The 18,707-nt window shown below is 40.5% G+C and overlaps 1 long non-coding RNA gene across 1 annotated transcript; it reads right to left on the reverse strand.

The window, feature by feature from the left end:
• Positions 1–767: 767 nt before the first annotated feature.
• LOC116960236 lies at positions 768–15,202 on the reverse strand. The gene is made up of 2 exons (XR_004406280.2): positions 15,124–15,202; positions 768–1,080 (listed from the first exon to the last, which is right to left on the reverse strand). It is a non-coding gene; the product is annotated as an uncharacterized LOC116960236 (long non-coding RNA).
• Positions 15,203–18,707: the final 3,505 nt, after the last annotated feature.

Here is an 18,707-nt window from a genome sequence, read left to right on the forward strand (position 1 = left end):
CACATGCTTTTACAGCTTCCTCCTCTTCCCATGGAGGTTGGTGTGAAGTGAGATCTTTTTGTGTAGATGCCTACTATGATTTGAATGATGAAGCCTATTGTCTCGGTGCTTTTGTTGTAACTTTTTTCAGTTCCTCTCTTGGATACTAGGCCCCAGCACCTTTTCTAGGAGAAAGCAAGCTCTGTTCTGTCACACTGGTTCTTCTCTAACCATGGTATTGTTTCCAAAACGTGTATTTTGTTGCAGTAGGTTTACTGATGTGAAATGTAACATGCCTGAGTCTAGTTCAAGGTTGTTCTTGCTACTAGGAGGAGCAGGGCACTGTTTCTGTGTAATAAAATGGTACCCGTGCAGTGCTGGTTTCAGACCCCGGCCTCAAGGCTTTATAAAAATCATGTTCATTATGGCAGCACTTGCCCCTTGCCCAGTGCAGGAGACAAGCTCAACTCCCGTGTCTGGCCCGTTGCTCCCGCGGTCCGACTGCAGCATTTCGTTGATGTGCAGCAGCCGTGGCCTGGCGCGCGCAGCGCTACCCGGCGCGTGGCCGCGGGCGCCCCCTGGCGCGGCGGGGGAGGCCTCGGCCTCCCTCAGGTGCCCGCGGGGCTCGGCCGCCTCGCCCCAGCGGACCTCGTTTGCTAATTGACGGTGAAATTAGCGGGATAAGCGAAGCACCGCCTAACCAGCAGCTTCCTACCTTACAGTTTATGGTGCATGAAAATGACTGCTCTGTGGCCTAACGGCTCGTGGCGGTAGTCAAACACGAGATAAAAGTGGTAAAGGAGTTTTTTATTTTCCCTGCTGCTGTTGAAGAGGGTGTGAGCAGAGAGGTCAGAAAGAACATGCAAGGGAACAGACTGGTTACATTTTGAAGATGAGGTGGCATAAAACCCAGGTATGGTTCAGGAAGTCACTTTTAGTGACAAGAGTTGGAGGCTAAGAAAGCCAAGGGACTAACCACGTGCCTGGCCCGGTCTTGTTCTTCCTGGGTGCATCCTCACGGCCGCGTTGGAGGTGGATGGTGACCCGGGTAGGCCCTTGGGCTGACCTGGCACTGCTATTCCTTCAGCTGTGACATACATCCTGTTGAATAAAAAACACGAGTAGTTTTTGACTTCATTTCTGGTAATTGAGGTCCAGTGAATCAGTTTAAGTCCTTTGTATAATATCAAGCCAGCCAACTCCTGCAAGAACAAAACAGGTTTCTTCATAAATAGTGCTCTAGAAATGACAAGGTCCAACACAGTCAATTCTATTTGGGAAGGTGTAACAGGCATGGCTGACCTCTCTGCTGAAACTGTATTGTCACGTTACAAGAGACAATGAAAGGTAGTAATGTGCCTGAAGTATGTAGAAACTTGTCAGGCCCATGAGCTGGAACAAAATCACTAATTCTCAGCCCAGTGTGTTAGCCACAAGATGAATATTCCTCTTGAAGGCCTCTGAGAGAATACGGTGTGTGGATGCTTCAGTCAACGTGAGTAATTAGGTTGATAACATACATATATAAAATACCACCTTTACACTTGCAATGCTAATTTGACTATATAATCATAACAAATTTTCAAAGTCAAAATTCATCTATGAATATATTTTAAGAGTTCTGGAGAAAGTAATTATTATAATCAAGGGAAAATGCTACTATTTTTGAAGACAATTATGTTAAATTCGTATTGTATTCCTACTGGACATATACTTAATATAGACTGGGTATGAGATTAAAGGAGGAGTATATTTGTATTGTAATTGATCTAAAAAGACTGTTTCAGAAAGCTACAACTGCAGTGAAGGTGTCTTTTGGTTTTTTTCTTTAAAGAGAATTTGGCAGGAATAATAAGTGATCCCCTTTGGCCCAATTCACAATGTTCTGATGTGCTGGGTTCTGATTTCTAAGCTATCCAGTTACTACATGCAGAGTTCCTGCAGATTCAGTAATGGTAATGGCTTCATCTTAGACTGCTTGAAGGAGGATAAGACAAGTAAAATTTCCCAAGCCACGCCAAGAGCTTCAGTTGAACCTGTTGCTGTTCTAGAGAAGCAAAAAGCACTTGCAGATTTACCTACAGTGTCAGTGCTGAAGCAGCCAGGCCAGGAGACTATAGATCAGTGAAGTAAAAAGAAGACAGTTGTACCTCATTCATTTTTATCTTTACATTCTTTCAGGCAAAGTACTTATATTTAGATGTTCTTAAAAATATTCTGCTTTGGCGATTCCTGCTGTTATTTTTTCTTAAGAGGAAATGGATTTTGGAGAGTTAGGTAGATAAGTACAGTGTACAATAGAGTAGTGAAGTCTAGAGCATTAAAGTTTTCCATAAATCTGGTTTTGTGAAGCTTCAGTAGGATATTGACAGGGTGTGTATCCTGTCAACTAGTATGTAGATAAATGTGAACTGGATTGCAGGCTGTGTTAATAACCGTATTTTGGGGATTAAAGAGTATGACAAATGGCAGTTTGGCTTCCAGAATTAAGTGTTAATGAAAATTCAGCAGAGAAGAGCATGCTTTTTAGCTTTTGTCTCAGTCAAACTTGAATGCTAGTAACTGTATTGCTCTACCCTCTTTAAGAGAGGCTTTTCATTTTTTTGTTAGTTTTGTGGCACGTGGAGATTGTCAAAATAGATCAGATAGATAAAAAATAGTCCCAGAGGTAAACATTTCCAGAGGGCTGGTAACATCCAGATAACTTTACTCTGCCCTCAATTTTTATTTTCTGCGTTCTTTCTCATTTTGAGTTTTCTGACAGAAGAAAATTAGAAAATTCTGAGGTTCTCATAAAACAACACTTCCCAAACCCGCTGAATATACTTGAAATTTCAAAAGGTATACTCTGAGAACTATTTGTAGTCAGGTTGTCAGAGTCACGGTATCTGGATTTTACTTGATGGTTTCACAAGTACACACATTTCTCACTATTTCTCCAAACTGTATTTTTTGAGGTTTATGTCATGTTTCCTCTAAGGAAATATTTTGTGTCCAGACTTGTGGACCAATGAGTCCTGTGTGGAGAAGACACCCGTTTCGGGTGTCCATTCAATCCCTGCTGAATGGGGCTGTTCCAGGCTGTGAGAAATGAAAGGAGCTGGGAAAACAGATAATCTTTGCAGAGCCTGGAAGCAGGCTGTATGGTGGACTCAGCTCAGGTAAGAGCTAGAAGTCAAGAAACCTGCTAAGAAGTTGCCCTGGGACCATGCATCTGGACCACTCAAGCATGCCACAATTCCTAGAAAGGCTGAGATCTGCCTTTCATCATTAACAACAGCCACAAGGGACAATATCTGGTAGAAAGATCCCTCTCACACAGGATAATAGCATAGCATGTTGTTTGCTGGTGGACAGATTTTGAGTGCTAGTGAACTATTAAAAAAAAATAATAGTAACAATTCCAAAAATTTTTTGCTGAATATTTCTGTGTGGTTTTGGACTAAATAAAACCACCTTTATTTGTCTTTATAAATCAGTAAAGTGGGTAATCAATGTCTAAGCAGTTAATGAGTTTGACAAGTCCAAACCTCAAATATGTCTCTTCATAAAGATGTCAATTTACAGTTGGTCTAATTCTTAAATTTTATGCAGGAACTCCTAGACTAAAGTGCTTTTCTGTGCTAAAAGAGCTGCTCGTTTTAGGACTGTTTCTCCAGGCTTTTCAAGAAATGCATTTATAACCATACTATTTTTTTAATTGTACAGACAAATCTCTGCAGTTTTGCTTTTATTCTCTTGATACATTGTCTAATGGGTCTTTTAAATTTTTGCTTTATTCTACCAAATCCATTGTAGACATTAACATAGACAACAAAAGGGCTGTTGGCACAGCTTTGCAGCTGCATAGTCTGTGTTCTAGCAGCAGTGTTTCCTGCACCACTTAAGAAAACCAGTATTAGAAGAGACAGTACAGGGCATCATGTAGAGCCTCACTAGAGTACTCCATAAACAATTATATCAGTGTTGATCTTCAATAGCCTTTTAACATAAATTACATCATTTTGAGTTGGAAGAGTTATAATGATCTACTGCCTAAGTCATACTTAATTCTCAGGTTATATACCTGCTACCTGTAAGCATAGTAGATTTTAGGATGACAAAGAGGTGAAAAAAAAAATGGGTATGGGGACTTCATCTGTTCTAATTTTAGAAGTATGGAGCACAGTATAAGGACTACTGGCCAAGGTACATGTTTACCAGTTTGGGTCAAATCCTGTTTAGTTATATTTCCATGGGATTAAGACTTTACTGAGAAGATTTGTCTCTCAATTCCAAACTAGGATTTCATAGACCAGTGAAAATGTCTTACTGACTTCAGTAGATGTTGGTCTGAGAATGGATTATTAAGTGCAATCATGAGGGTGTTTGGGTGACCTGGATTATATGGCAAAGATATTTTGGATTATTTTGCCCGGCTACGGATCTACTTCTTAAGGAAGTGAGAGTTAAAAACAAGTCTCTGCGCCAAGAGGTAGATGCACATGCAAGGAATTTAGTGTAGCCTATAGAATCTTTCTAACCTGGCTTTATAACCCTTTCAGAGGTGAGCAGTGTTCAACAATAAAAAGCATCAATTGTATTTAGAACATGTGTACCTCTGGGTTATTAAAGTTATATATTAACTATATAAAAGTTATAGGAGGGGAATGATGCTATGTGATGTGGTAGAAGACGTCCTAGAGCAGTGCTCTTCCCTGTTAAAAACATTTTGCCATTGAATAAGTCTAAGGTGGAACAAAATTAATGTGGTGATATCCTTGAATTTGATGGTAACTTTAATAAGAAAAAAATATACATATATAGATATATATTTAAAATACACATATGAGGTTTACATATATAAAAATACATTAAACTTCTTTTCCTCTTCAAAGCCTCAGAGATCTTCCTCTTGGGAGATACTGACGTTCCCCTCGTATTGGGTGGATTTACCACAAGGAAAGCTAGAGGAAACTTAAAAGTGTCCGGTTTTATTTAAAACCTTGGTGGTCTTTAACGGCTGCCCCACAGTTCCAGTCTGGTACAAACTTAAACAGAGCTCTTTGTTGCTCTTGAATGTGACATAATCCTTTCATCTGGCATGCTGAATGAAGTATGCACATGGCTTTTTTGCTACCCCTGCTGGGCTGCCTTGTTACACCTTCAGAGCAAACTACCCCCCAGTAAAAAAGCTTGGACTCTGTCATCCACCCTAATGCCAATAAACAAGATAACTATGGCATCTTTTGGCTTTAAAATGCGGCCCCTCATTAAACTTGTGTGTTGAGGAAGGAAACGGCTCCCCACATCATTGTTTCTTGCAGATACAGAGTACATTTTTTTTTTTTGTTGTTTGCATGTTTGCTAATTTGAAGCTCTTTGAAGAATCCTACAGGGAGATCAAAGACAAAAGATTAGAACGTTTTTAATAAAGTGAAGAAGGATCAGGTTAGATCAAAGGGACAAGCTGACAGGAAATAAGTAGGTGCCGTTGTTGGCTGACACTTGCATGCTGTAGGGTGATTTCTGTGTTAATGTGAGGTCAGAAGGAGGATTGCTTTACATCTTATTGTCTCCAGACTTTGCTGACTGGGTGTGTCTTTGTACTTTGCTTTAATCTCAAAAATTAAAACCCATAAAGTCACAGTTTGGCTCAGCCACATGATTTTTCTAGTTATTTAGCTTTGATTTTGAAATAAAAATAAAATTTGGAATGCGCCAGCAGGGTATGGAGGTAATGAATTGCCCTGCAAGGGAATTCAGCTACAAAAATATTTGTTATCAGAGTCACTGGGCCTCAATCACCCCCAGTGTCATTTGCTGACTTTAAGAGAATCAAATCTTACCCCACAGTCTTAAGAGGAAATGTGTTTTCTTTATATATACTAAAGCCTTGTGTGCTCACAGGTAGTACCACTGTAATTCAACCAGTACAATGAAATTAATATATCCCATTCAGTTTGGATGCAGCTTTATTGGTATAGAGCTGATAATTGGATAGAGTTACTTTCCCTGTGAGATTAGAGAGACAGCACTAACTGGAACAGGGTCGCTGTCCTCCTTGTGATCTTTGGCGTGTAGGTTGTGGTGGATGCATGGTAGTCTTTGACATCCTGGCATATGTATATCATAAGTAAGGTGCTTTACAAAATATACCTTTCTTCTAATAATCGCCCTTCTGCCTGATGTAGCTAGTAGCTAATTTGGGGACAGTCACAGCAAAACAAGCCAATTTTTTACTCTATGATAGGTGATTTTGTAGTTGCACAGAGCTTGATCTTCCCATGTATCTTCACAGGTGAAGTAAATAAACAAATGCTTGAGAGGTTTGTGTGACTTTGTTTCCACTAGCAGGAAACCTCTGCTGGAAAGGAAATTTTTAGGCAAAGATGCAGGATTGGGCCCAAGGAAACAATACTTGATTTGTTTCACAAACAAAAGGGCTAGTAGCATTAGCTTTCTGCTCCACACAAGTACACATCCATTTCCCTCTTCAGCACTGGGAATTTCTGCTGCCCTGATGCAGGCTGGCACTCTGATGGTAAGCTATGCTATTGGACATGGTGCAAGCAATAATTGTCTGGGTTTTTAATCCAGTCATGTTAAATCAAAATAACAGGTTTTGGTATGGCCTTAACAGAAAGAGCTGTGCTCAGACTCTTGCTTATTACTACAATACAGGTAATAATCATACTTCGTTAAAGAAACATATTTTTATTTTATTATTTTTGCAGTCAGTTATGTAAATGACCAATCATACTACAAAACCAAATGAAAGTATTCAGTAAAATGTTACCTAAACTTATTGGGACAAAGTAAAACAAATGGGAAGAGAAGGTTAGTTTGCATTTAGGAAACAGAGGAAAGTTTGTGAGCCTCAAAGGGATGTTAGGAACAGCACTGGGCTTGACTAACATGCACCAGTGGGAAAAAGCATTCCTTTTCATTGCCTGTGCTGTGGCTGAGCAAAGCTGGTCTCTCCTCATGCACATGGCTCTAAGCCAAAACTTCACATACTACACTGTTGTTTGCTGCTTGTATACGTGTCTTATCTAGGGTTCCTGATTAAAAGCTGCATGGCAGATTCTGTGAAGGGCTGCTGTTCTGGATACAGTCAGGATCACTTCACGATGCAGGCAGGATCCAGTTTCAGGAGAGACGACCCTGGGGGTGCAGGGCTTTTAAGCCAACAGCTGAGAATAGCATATGGGAAGAAGACAACCTGGTTTGATTTTGAACAATGTCTCATATTCTGTATTTGGTCATGTTCATGGAGCCTCCTAGGCTGCCAGTCTGTTAGTTTTCATGATTGGTAGTCTCTAATTAAAATTACTTCTAATTCGGAAATGTGCAACACTCAGAGAGAAAAAAGACTGAAGGATCCTCAAATACTCAAGGTGGTTCTGTGTGGCCATTGTAACAGAACATCTCCTAGAGATATCTCCTTCTGTAACCACTTAGTCCCTGTCGACTTCCTTGATAGACTTGGCTTCAGTTGGGAAATGTGTCCTGATATGCTTCTCTAAGCTTTCAGCTTTAGAAGTGGCAGGTCACTCTTTTTGAGATCTATCTGTCCAGTTACAACACTGGATTTTTGTCTGAATTTTAAACATTGCATGGAGCTGTTCTTCTGCAATAAAATACAGTCATTGGAGAAAGGGAGATGCTGACTGGAAAAAATGAGTAGTGATTTGGTAGCGGAAAAATACAGATCTTGGGGATCTTAATAGTGGACAAAAATGTCTAAAACCTGCTGAAGTTGTGAGGGTTAATAATGAGTCCAGCTGGACAGAGGTACAGTGACAAATAGGCCATGTCCAAAATAGGAAAATCTGGACCTGCAAATTGATTTAGTTAAATTTGTATAATCTTTTAATATCTATAACACTGTAAACCTACAGGCATTACAGGAGTCTGATAGGACTGGAATGTAGTAGAAGTTCAAGGTACTCAAAGCAGTCACACAGTTTGAAAGGAAATGGAAGAAAAAGAGAGTCCTTTAATGGACTTTGCAGAATGGAGATTAACAATTCAGGGAGAGGTGCAAAGAGGGGCATGAGGATGTTGACAAAGTGTTATGGTAACAGAAAATTCAGTGATGAAACACAGAATTCCCTGAGGGAATCATAAATCAGCTTTAGTCTGCAAGGTATGTTGGTTCCTAAATCAGCAGGAGTACCTAAATATCTTTGCAGTCCCAGATGCTTTACCTTGGACTTTTCCCTTTAGGTTTCATGTGGTTTTAAATTTAACAGGGCACTCGTTTGCTTTGAACCAAGGCATGTTAATAGTGCCCTTAATATATTTATAAAATGAAGAGTCTTGAAGGATGGCTTGGGATTTTTCAGTTTTGAAATGCTAAGTGTTTTCATATAAAGTAGAAGGCATTAAGAAAGCGTTGAAAAATGACAGGGAGTATCAAGCTGAGACTGAATAACTTTGGAAGGTTTGATTTATCCCACACTTTATATCTTTAATGGGTCTTTTTGTGGTTCATTAAATGTGGAGCTGCAGTGATAGCATACTAAGAACAAATAATTATGATTCAAACACAGATACAGCAGTTTACTTGTTGGTTAATAAATTGACAATAGGCAATGTTAGGTTATCCCATGTGGATGGAGACTGGAGGATTGGAGTGGAGCTGCAGGAGGAGCAGCCTGTGTTCACTAGGTGGTAATTCTGGTTGTTAAATCCTACTCCTGCAGTGCCAGGCTCCCTCCTGCTCACCAGGATCTTCCGCCCTCCCTTCTGCTGGAAAGAAATTTGGAACACTAATTAATGAGAATCTTCAGATCTGACAATCTACAGGGTTTTCAAGGAAAACAGGACTTAGTAAAGCCTAAGGTTTAACATGCACCTTGTGGCAGTGCACCAAAGCCTTGTATAGGTGTGCCTTATTCAGTGGTACATGTCTATAATGTGTCTCTGTCAGTTTTGGGATGACTTCTGAAATTGTCGTGCAATCACTCTACAATAGCCACATTCAGCACCTGCTATCTCTAGTTATTTTAAAAATCTTCATCAGAGTAAATTATAGTCTTTGGTCCAAATGACATATGAAACTGAAGGAATGACTGGATTGTAAGGTGTTTTTTGGCTTCAGTTTGAAGGTGAATTTGTTACCCAAGGTGGTTTATGGGGAAAAAAAGCTGAGAAGCATTTAAAATTAACTACAAACAGCAAGCTGTATTATGAAGCCTTTGTTTAACAGTATATCATGGTGCCTAGGACTGAAATGGTGTCAGGCTAGAAATTAACCCAAACTGAAAAGGGAATTTAGGGAAGAAAGAATATGATTGTTTGATCAGAATTTGGAGAGAATGATTTAAGAAAAAATTCATTGGCTCTCCTAACTCTAGAAAGTCAATAGGAGTTTCCAGAAGCAAAATATAAATACAGAGTGGTTTCATCCTACTCTTCATTGGTGAGTCTATGAAACAAGGCAGTATGTTGTAGGATAATAGATACAGAAGGGCAAAACTGTGAAGGTCTGTCCCTGAAAAGATTTCAACACCAATTTACATGGGTGTAGAAAGTAAAAATGCTGGGATTGTTTTTACAGAGTTTCATAAAATTCTGAAAAATGTGTTTGGGAATATCAACCTGAAAAAGAATTCTGATTTTGAATGTGTTATGAATATTTAAAAATGCAAAAGAAAATTTAGCTTTCAACTCACAAATACTAAATTTCAGTGTTGTATTTTGGGTCATCTGGTCCATGTTTTACTCAGGGAGTTGAGGATTGTTCTGCATGTTCATCTGTAGTGTTTGAGATGAACAGAGGATGAGAAAGAAGAGACATGGGTATCTTATTTCCAAACATTGACAACAATTACTGGGGTTGTGGGGAGGCAACTGTCAGGCCCAGCACTGGGAAAGTGTGGATGGGTACTGGATAGCACTGCCTTGCAGCAGGAGCCCTGGTGTTTATTTGAATTTTGGGAGTATTCAGGGTTGCTGGAGAAGGGAGTGCAGCTGTGCCAGGTGCCGTGTGGCCACTGCGGGAGAGGCTGTGCTCTTGAATTGCAGCCCTGGTGACCATTCAGCCATAAAGCAGCCAAACAGCCTTATGTCATACCAAAATTAAGGTTATGATAAGTCTATAGAGGCTGACACCAATTCCAGGTAATGAGCAAAATTGCAAGCCAGAGGTGGGGGAGACCCACTATGTCGATACATTTCAGGCGGATTGGCTGTATTTTATTTTTTCCCCCGCAGTTTGAACTCAATTTGGAGGCATGCTGTGAGATTGCTGCTTTCATCATCCTGTCTTTTCTCTCGCAATCACGTGTTTATCTCCCTTCAAGTGTCGATATAGTTCAAAGTACATTTAAGCCCCAGTATTAACTCTAGACTCAAAACAGTTCAGTAATGTCACTGGTATAAATGAAAGCTTTACAAGGACAATAGATATTACTATTTTAATGCTGGCAATGGAGATGACTCATATTCCCTGTTTTAAAGCAGATCTTGTATTTCTACAGAAGCCAACTACTAAATGCATGCAATTTCTATCCTTCATAATTATATTTCTTGTCAAGCTGTGCTATGTAACTTGATCTAATTTTACTAAACCTGTCATTGTAGCAACACCACCAACATTAACAACACCAGAACTTGGTTTTCATCTTCTTGATCCTGAAACCTCACCCATAAAGATGGAATTTTGGATTGGTGTATAGCCCACTAGTTTAAATGCATTTCTTTGCGCAATAGTATGATGGGGCAAATCGGTGCCATGGTCAAGGACTGTATTTGCTAGGATTCACTTGGAGTAGGAAATACGTCTATCAGAATCTGTCAGATCTGTAGCATACCTACCCCTGCCCACTAGCCAACTGATTGCATTTTGATTCTAATAATACAGTTCATCTCTCCATGGGAGATTTTCTTCCTTAAAAAAAATTTAAAAATAAATCACAGTTATATACATTTTTTTTCCTATTCTATATTTACTTAAGTCTCTTATTAGCTGTATTTGATGTAATTGTCATTTGCTAATTTAAATTGATTTCTAATACCTTATGTTTGTGTGACTGGGGAAAAAAAAAACAATTCCCTTAACAAATCAGTTATATTTCAGCATTCTTTCACTTCTCCCTCAAAAGGAAAACATTAACGTTAGGTGAAATAAAGCACATTGTCTAATATATTTATTATGGAGACAGATAATCATTAACTTTATTAAAGCTCTTGAGAATGATTCAGAATTATAGAAAACACATTATCTTTCTGGCATACACTTCTGTATTTTAAAAACACATAAGTGCTTTGTGGATGGGATTTGAAAAATACATGCAACAGTCTCAATTTTGTAAAGATGTGTACAGCTCTGACAAAATTCAGCATTTCTTTCCTTAGGATAAGCTTGCTGAAACATCTGAAGAGTTTTCTCCAGGAAATTTTAAATAGAACCTTACTGTTTTAAATTTGAAAAAAGATAGGAAAAAAAGAAAATTGAAGTTTTTATAGTTCAATAATAACAAAAAAAAAAAGGGCAGTGGGACAATTATTACCTATTCTATATTTTTAAGACTTTGGATCTATTATCTGTTGCTTGTACCAGAAAATATACAGAAGAATATTCAAAACACAGTAAAAAACATAGTTATAGTGGAGGTATTTGCTCAGGGAGACTAGAAATGTTGGAGTAAATAGTGCATATCCTACATCCTACATATGAGTAAGACATTTATCTTCATTGTACACCTGGTATTAGCATTAAATGCATTTGATGCTTAAAGGGGGCTACGGGAAAGATGGGGACGGACTCTCTATCAGGGAGCGTAGGGATAGGACAAGGAGTAACAGTTTTAGATAAAGAGAGGGTAGATTTAGATTAGATAGAAGGAAAAAATCTTTACTGTGTGTGGGGTGAGGCACTGGCACAGGGTGCCCAGAGCAGCTGTGGCTGCCCCCTCCCTGGAAGGGCTCAAGGCCAGGTTGGACGGGGCTGGGAGCACCCTGGGCTGGGGGAAGGTGTCCCTGCCCATGGCAGATGGTTGGGACTAGGTGATCTTTAAGGTTCCTTCCAGCCCAAACCGTTCTATGACAAGACTGCCACAAACCCCTCTGAGGGGTTGCGAGGGGGACAAAGCTGAGCGGCTCTGAATTTGGCCTCTGCCATTTGTGAAACCCTTCCCTCCCTGACCCATGTCAGCACATGAAGACCTCCTGGGGCATGCTGAGGACATGGCAGTGTCTGAAAGGTCCTGCTGGCTTGGTGTCATACAGCTGCTGTTCCAGGCTGGCCACAGTCCTACATAGGAGTAATCTTCTGTGGGATTATGAGACTGGAGAAGCACAATTTTGGAGAAATGTTTGCTTTTTAGCAGATATTTCTTCAGCACACCCCATTTTTTGTTTTTCCTAAGTTTTGGCTCTCACTGATCAGAGAGGCTATAGTTGACGAGGAATGGGAACTCCAAAACTAGCAGCAACCTGTTACAGGTCACACCTTGAGGAAAGGGAGCAATTCTGAAGGCTGGTGTCTTACCTAGTAGTTGATTACAAACTCCAATTGTTTTTGGGGGGGATGAGAGTGAATTGTTTACAGCCTAGCTAGAGGCTTAACCTTCTCTTCCTGAAGCTTATGGAGAACTCACAAATATTGTCACTTTAGATCTTACCCTTGACTTTACATTGAAGGAAATGAAGCAATTTTGGGAAGGCACCAAAAGGTTTTGGGTAACAAAACCAAGGCAACATAAGCCCAGAGCTCTCCGGCTTCTGCCAGCACACTGATACTTGTGTCTGCCTTTGCTCTCAGCCTGCTGTTTCAGAGGAGATCTTATTTTTGCAGGGATAGCTGCTAATCTTCTCAGGCCTAACAGTATCCTCTAATGTTGCACTGTCACCTTCTGCTTTTTTTTTCAGGAATAAAGTCATTTGTGGTGAATACATGGTATTTGGTTTAAGGAATACTTAGTAAAGTCAAATCACACCTTTCAAAGCTGGAAACCCAAAGTTAGACTCCCAAATCCATGTTTAGGCTGCTGTTTATGTTGGCTGGTTTTCAAAAGTATGGAGATACCTTTGGCTTCAGTGGTGACTGCTGAATGCAAAGCACTATAAAAGGTCAGGCGTCTCCTTTCAGAATTGTGGGCACTTGTTTCAGACAATTTTGGCAGTGACACTTGTATATGGGCTTGAAACAGAATCAAAGTTTTCCTTAAATTAGAATGGGGGGGAAAAATCAGAAAATTATATGCAAATATAAGATAGAAAATAACATTTTGCAGTGAAGTCTAAGCTGTAGGTTTTGCATAACTGGAATTTGGAGTACATGGTGTGAAATATAGAAAACATCCTGTATTTGTCCACTCAGCATGCTTTTCTTCTTACTTGGAATTTAGTGGGTTTTCCTGTGTCTGAAGACTGCAGGTGTGATTACCTCTGGTTTCCAAGGGAATACTTATGCTTCTGGCTGGAAAGCCCTGTATCTTGTTTGTGCATTTTGGAAGAATAAAATAATACTCACCAACATTTACAATTTTTAGAAGGAAAGTTACAGCTGTCTGTCTGTACTATGGAACAAAGGATTTGTTGCCTTTTTTCCCCTCCCCTAATAAGCTGATAGATAAATCACATATTCTTTTGTACTCTGCATTTCCTCCCATTTTGTAAAACATTGCTTTTGTAGGTACATGTAATGTTTGTTTTGTGTGCAGGAGGCAGACAAGAGAGGAGAAAACTGACCATGAGACATTGAATGTTTTAGACACTTGCTCTGTATAGTTGCATTGCTATGAAAAGATTATCCTGACATGTGCTGGTTTGATTTTAAATAGTAGGAGGTGTTTCTTAAAAGGCAATGCGCATATGATGGTAAATTGGAACTGGACTAAAGCAAACACAAGCTTTCTCCTTCCACGGGCTTACAGTCTCATTAGGGTAAATTACCTAGTACTGAGCTCCCTGTTTCTATGATTAGATGGTTATTGGGATCCAACCTAATTAGTTTAAAGCTGGCTTGGGTATCTCTGCACAACACTGTCATTATTTCTGTGCTGCTGGGGAGACAGTCTAAAGTCTTCATTTGAAATCCACTAAAGTCAATGCAGCTTTTTCTGTTGGCTGAATGAGATTTGCATCATGCTAAAAACACATCAGGAGTACAGTACAGAAAACAGAGAGAGCACGGCGATGTGGTCCAGGCCTGGCACATCTATTGGGATATAGTGCTGCGGGGAGGGTGCTGGGAATGCAGGCATGGGGTGGCATGGCATGGGGACAGCAGGCTGAGGGGCCAGGCCAAGGAGCTGGTGAAGGGGGCTTGTGTATAATGGAAAAGCACAGTGAGGAGAGGGGGAGAATTCAGAGAGATGAGGGAAGACTTCTGGGGAGTTTTGCCAGTGATGGGAGAGGCTTGGATTTTGTATGGAGGAGGGCAGAAGGCAAGCTGGCACAGCCAGAAGCAGCACCCGGTGGAAAAGTGCTCAGCTGCCATTTCTGGGAAAGGTGGGCAGGCAAAGGCAGGGCTGACAGCATGCAATAAATAGCCCTACAAAGAACAGTCAATGGAGGTAGAAACTTGGTGGGGGAGTAGACAGCGCAACCAATCTGGTGGTAAATATAAAAGTCTTCCCTTTCCCAGTGCATGAAACAATTTGCTGTAGCCAACATGCTCTTTAAAGAAACACAACCTGACAGGAGTGGGGGAGCAGCAGATGAGCCCCAGGGGCTGGAACAGACAGTTGCTCTTCAGACTGGTGGAGACATGAACATGCTAAGGGGTGATTCACTTCCAAAAAAAAAAAAAAAAAAAAAAAAAAATCTGAAAAAGCATAGCAAGCATATTTTAGGGCAGGATGGAATGTTTGCTCAATTAACCAGTCAAAACAGGATTTCTTTGTGTTTCTCTCAGCGCTGCAAAGGGAACTCCCTTTATGAGAATCAAATTCTTTGCCTGTATCTTCATTACCCAACGTATACCATCTTCAGGAGCTTTACTAGCATTAGCTGATCCCACTCTCTATTGTGGAATAAGAGCTCTGTTTTCTCATGACTTGACTGGATACAGAAACAATAGCGTCAAAATTAGACAGCTTGCTCAAAACATCAGGAAGACTTGCTATCAGAGTTAACATTACAATTCTGTTCTGCTCATGCAAGTAGGACCCTAAGTTTAAAAGGAATCACCTTTTCATCAAGCCTTACCTGCTGCCACTGTGTTGTAGTTATGTCTGGAAAGTCCAAAATGGTGTTCACAACACCCACTCCACATGCTTCTACAAACTGCAGGTTGCAAGACACACCCTATATAACAAAACTATTAATCTTATGTAAAAGATCAAAAGCCACAAACTGCCATGTCCCATTGGAAGAGATCTGGAGCAAGTAAGAGCTTCATTCTGCTATCAGATCCTTGCATTAACAAGGAACTTGTTAAGTGACATTCCCTGATTATCTGGAAAGCAAACTATATACAACAGTACACAAGAAGACACAACAATTATTGTCATGTTCCTTAACAATCCGATCTGAATTGAAAGCTTTCCTGATTTTGCCTAGCCCTGTGTAACAAAGATGTTTAATACCATGAAGAGCATGAATACCCTGGCTATACCTAAAGTTTGCTACTTCAAGAAAAAGGCATCGATTTTCCCTCTTTCACCACAAGTCCTAAAAAGTCAAGTTATATGTAAAAGGGAGAAGTATATACAGTTTCCTAGCCTATTTTGGATAACAGGAGTACAGCACAAAAACGGTGCAACAAGCATAATCTCTTTAAGATTAAAATAGCACATTCAAATCAGACAAGAACAAACTAAGCAGCCCAGACTCCCTCAGCATCTCACTTGGTCTCTTGTATCGGTACTTGATGTTGTCTCATAAGTATTTTCTGTATCTTCTCTCTTTTTTTTCGATTTCCTTCTTGAATTAAGGATATTGGAATCATGGTATTTTTTTCAGGCTTTACACCAACAGAATATGCATCAGGAATGTATAATCTCTGCTTTTATCCAGTGTTCCCACTTAGCAACTTGCGGATCGGGTAAGTCATTTTGGCCATAGCATTTCGTGTGGTGCTAAGGTCAATTCCTGTTTCCCCTGCAGACCACCACATCATGGAGGGAGTTACGGCCTTCAGTTTTCAGGCCAAATGCATAAACTTACATCTGACTACTTGCAGTGCACACAGCTAGTTTACCAAGCAATTTCTTTGTCTCAGAGCCCTGATCTTACTACCATTTACCATTCTCAAACAGATGTGTTATCCCAGCAGTTTTTATTTTTTTCCAGTTTATAAGTAAAGATACAGATCAGTGTCAAGAACCAACCCTGTGTGATGCCATTAAAAATACAGTCAATTAATGATGAGTCTCCATTTGCAGTTGTATTTGCAGACCCATCAGTGAAGTGGTTAAAAGGACTGAACTCCAGTCAGGTTAGTGGCAGTAGCTCTTACTGTTGCAGCTGCATAGTTGCTGGAAGTCAGTTTAGCTGATTGCTTCTCACCCTTGCTCGTTACCAGCTGTATTACCAAATCTGTTTCTTCTTGCAGTAAGGGCTTAGCCTCTATCCCCCATCCAAACAGCAGGATGAGAGTGAAGACCTACTCTCTGAGACTGACCCATCTCCGTGGCCTCTCAAATGGGATAAAGCCAAGAGAACCAGTCTAGTGCAAGTGCTGTGCCTGCCTTGGCCTGGTGAGAGCCAACCACTTCTGCTCGGTGCTTGGGGTACCTTGAATCAGATGTTTCACTGCTGATTTCCAAACACTGGTAATGGACTACTGTGTTCCTTTGGCTCAGGCTGTTTTCAGAGTCCTTAATGGGCAGGTGAAGTGTTTTTCCCCAGCCAGGTCACTCAGCCTGTCTTGTCAGTGTTAGTACACTGCTAGAGACATGAATCTCCTCAATGTCCAGGGAAGAACTGTGGACTGACAAATGCGGAGTGATACCACGCTGTATGTCTGTTTGCTGATCACCTTCAATGTTCAAGAGACCTCAAGAGGGTAAATACTGATTTTCTCCAGAGAGGCCCATGCCACATAATGCAGATCTAGGCTGTGTAACTGAGGGGCCTTATTTTGGACTCTTGACTGACTTGCTGTAGAGAAAAGCAGTTCTTACCATGGGCACAGGGTCAAGGCCAGGAAGCCCTAGAGACCCCAGCCTTTATGGACTTGTGGTGTGACCAGATTGGGTTACTGCTCTGCTGTTTCTGGTAAACTATGTAATTCTTTTATAGCTCATTTTACCCTTGTGTTTCTATATACTGCAGAGCTGAAAGTAGACCGAAAAAAGGATGGGATGATGCAATACTGCTGCAGTGAGGGCAATATCTAAAAATAGACATACTACCTTTCTGCTAACCAACTATTGAAGTATGTACTCTTCAGAACTGACGTTTTAGCCTCATTCCTGCGGTGCCACAATGAACAGGGTGCCTACAAGACAGGAGACTGAGCTAGAGTGGATCCTGAGACTGAAGGCTGACCTGTACAGTTACATACTCGTTCTAGTCCTCAGATCTGAGCCCTGAAACCATATATTTATATGGTTGTATTTTATATGTAGTCCTGCTACATCTCTAAAACAACTTAAGCTACTGCTGACTAGAGCCAAGTCCCGATTGTTATTGATGCCATGTGAAACTGTGAGGTTGAGTGGTGGCTGCTGACTGACAAGGTGATAGCATTGTTGCTGTAGTGACTACACATTAGTAAAGAAACAGAAACATTTTTGGTATCATTTTTGTTTGCAAAGCCCAGACAGTACAGCATAGTTCAATGACTGGTCTGGGATGTTCAGAACCCATGTTTTTTCTTTTTTTTTTTTTTTCAATAATGCAGCTTTTGACTTTACATTAATGAAAACATGGCTGCTTTTGCCAACAACAAATGAACAAAAGGTAATATGGAGCACAATAACAAAGAGCCTGGAGCAGGCTGGCAGGTAGTGTTTTACTTCCCTAGTATAACAGCCAACGAAAACATGTGTTTCTACGGCCAGAGTCTGATTCTGAGTGCTTGCAGAGGTCATACGGGGAATGGTGATGGGGCAGTCATCCTACAGATGCTTTGTGAAACACATTTTTTTCCATTTAGTTTAATCCTGTCCTTGTATCCTTGGGACTATAGCAGCCACTGCTGTTTGATGTGTGGGCAATCATAGGCCTTATTAATGCTGGTGAGTAGGGTAAATGCTTTCTTTCATAGCAAGCAAAAAAGTAATTGAAAAGCCTTTTCTCGAGCTATAGCAAAAAGCAATAGAGAGCTGGAGGAAATAGGGTGAGCTGGGGGGTTGCTGGAGAATTTCTCAGGGAGTGGTGGAAAGCATGCAGGGATCAGGGACTGCCGAGCCGCAGCTGTGTGGGTGGGTGTGCACAGCAGGGGAAGAGAAGGTAGGAGGTAAGGGAAGAGGTTCTGGGCAGAAACAGAAAGACAGGATTTCCTGAGACGCAGGCCTGACTAAAAAGGTGGGCTTTGGATCTGTAAGGTACGTGTCTGTTTGTTGTTATTAGCACTGGGTGCGTATATCAAAGGAGCAGGGTTTGGGTATGCTCCCTTTAAATAAGGAGAATTGTACCAAAAAAATACCAGATCTTCATTTTCAGCTTCTTACTCTGGAGTGCTGCAGCCTGGTGCTGAGTGGTTAAAGACAGACCAAAACAGATAAAGGCAAAACTAACTTTTGTAGATTGATCTTTCTTTAGGCAACACAGACATTTTAGAAAGTAAACAATTAAGCAGTTGACTGTTTCATTTTGGGTTTTTTTTAAGAGAAAAAAATCCT

The sequence above is a fragment of the Tyto alba genome, unplaced genomic scaffold (genome assembly GCF_018691265.1).
Source record: "Tyto alba isolate M040663 unplaced genomic scaffold, T.alba_DEE_v4.0 Super-Scaffold_26, whole genome shotgun sequence".
In the NCBI taxonomy this organism is placed as follows: Eukaryota; Metazoa; Chordata; class Aves; order Strigiformes; family Tytonidae; genus Tyto; species Tyto alba.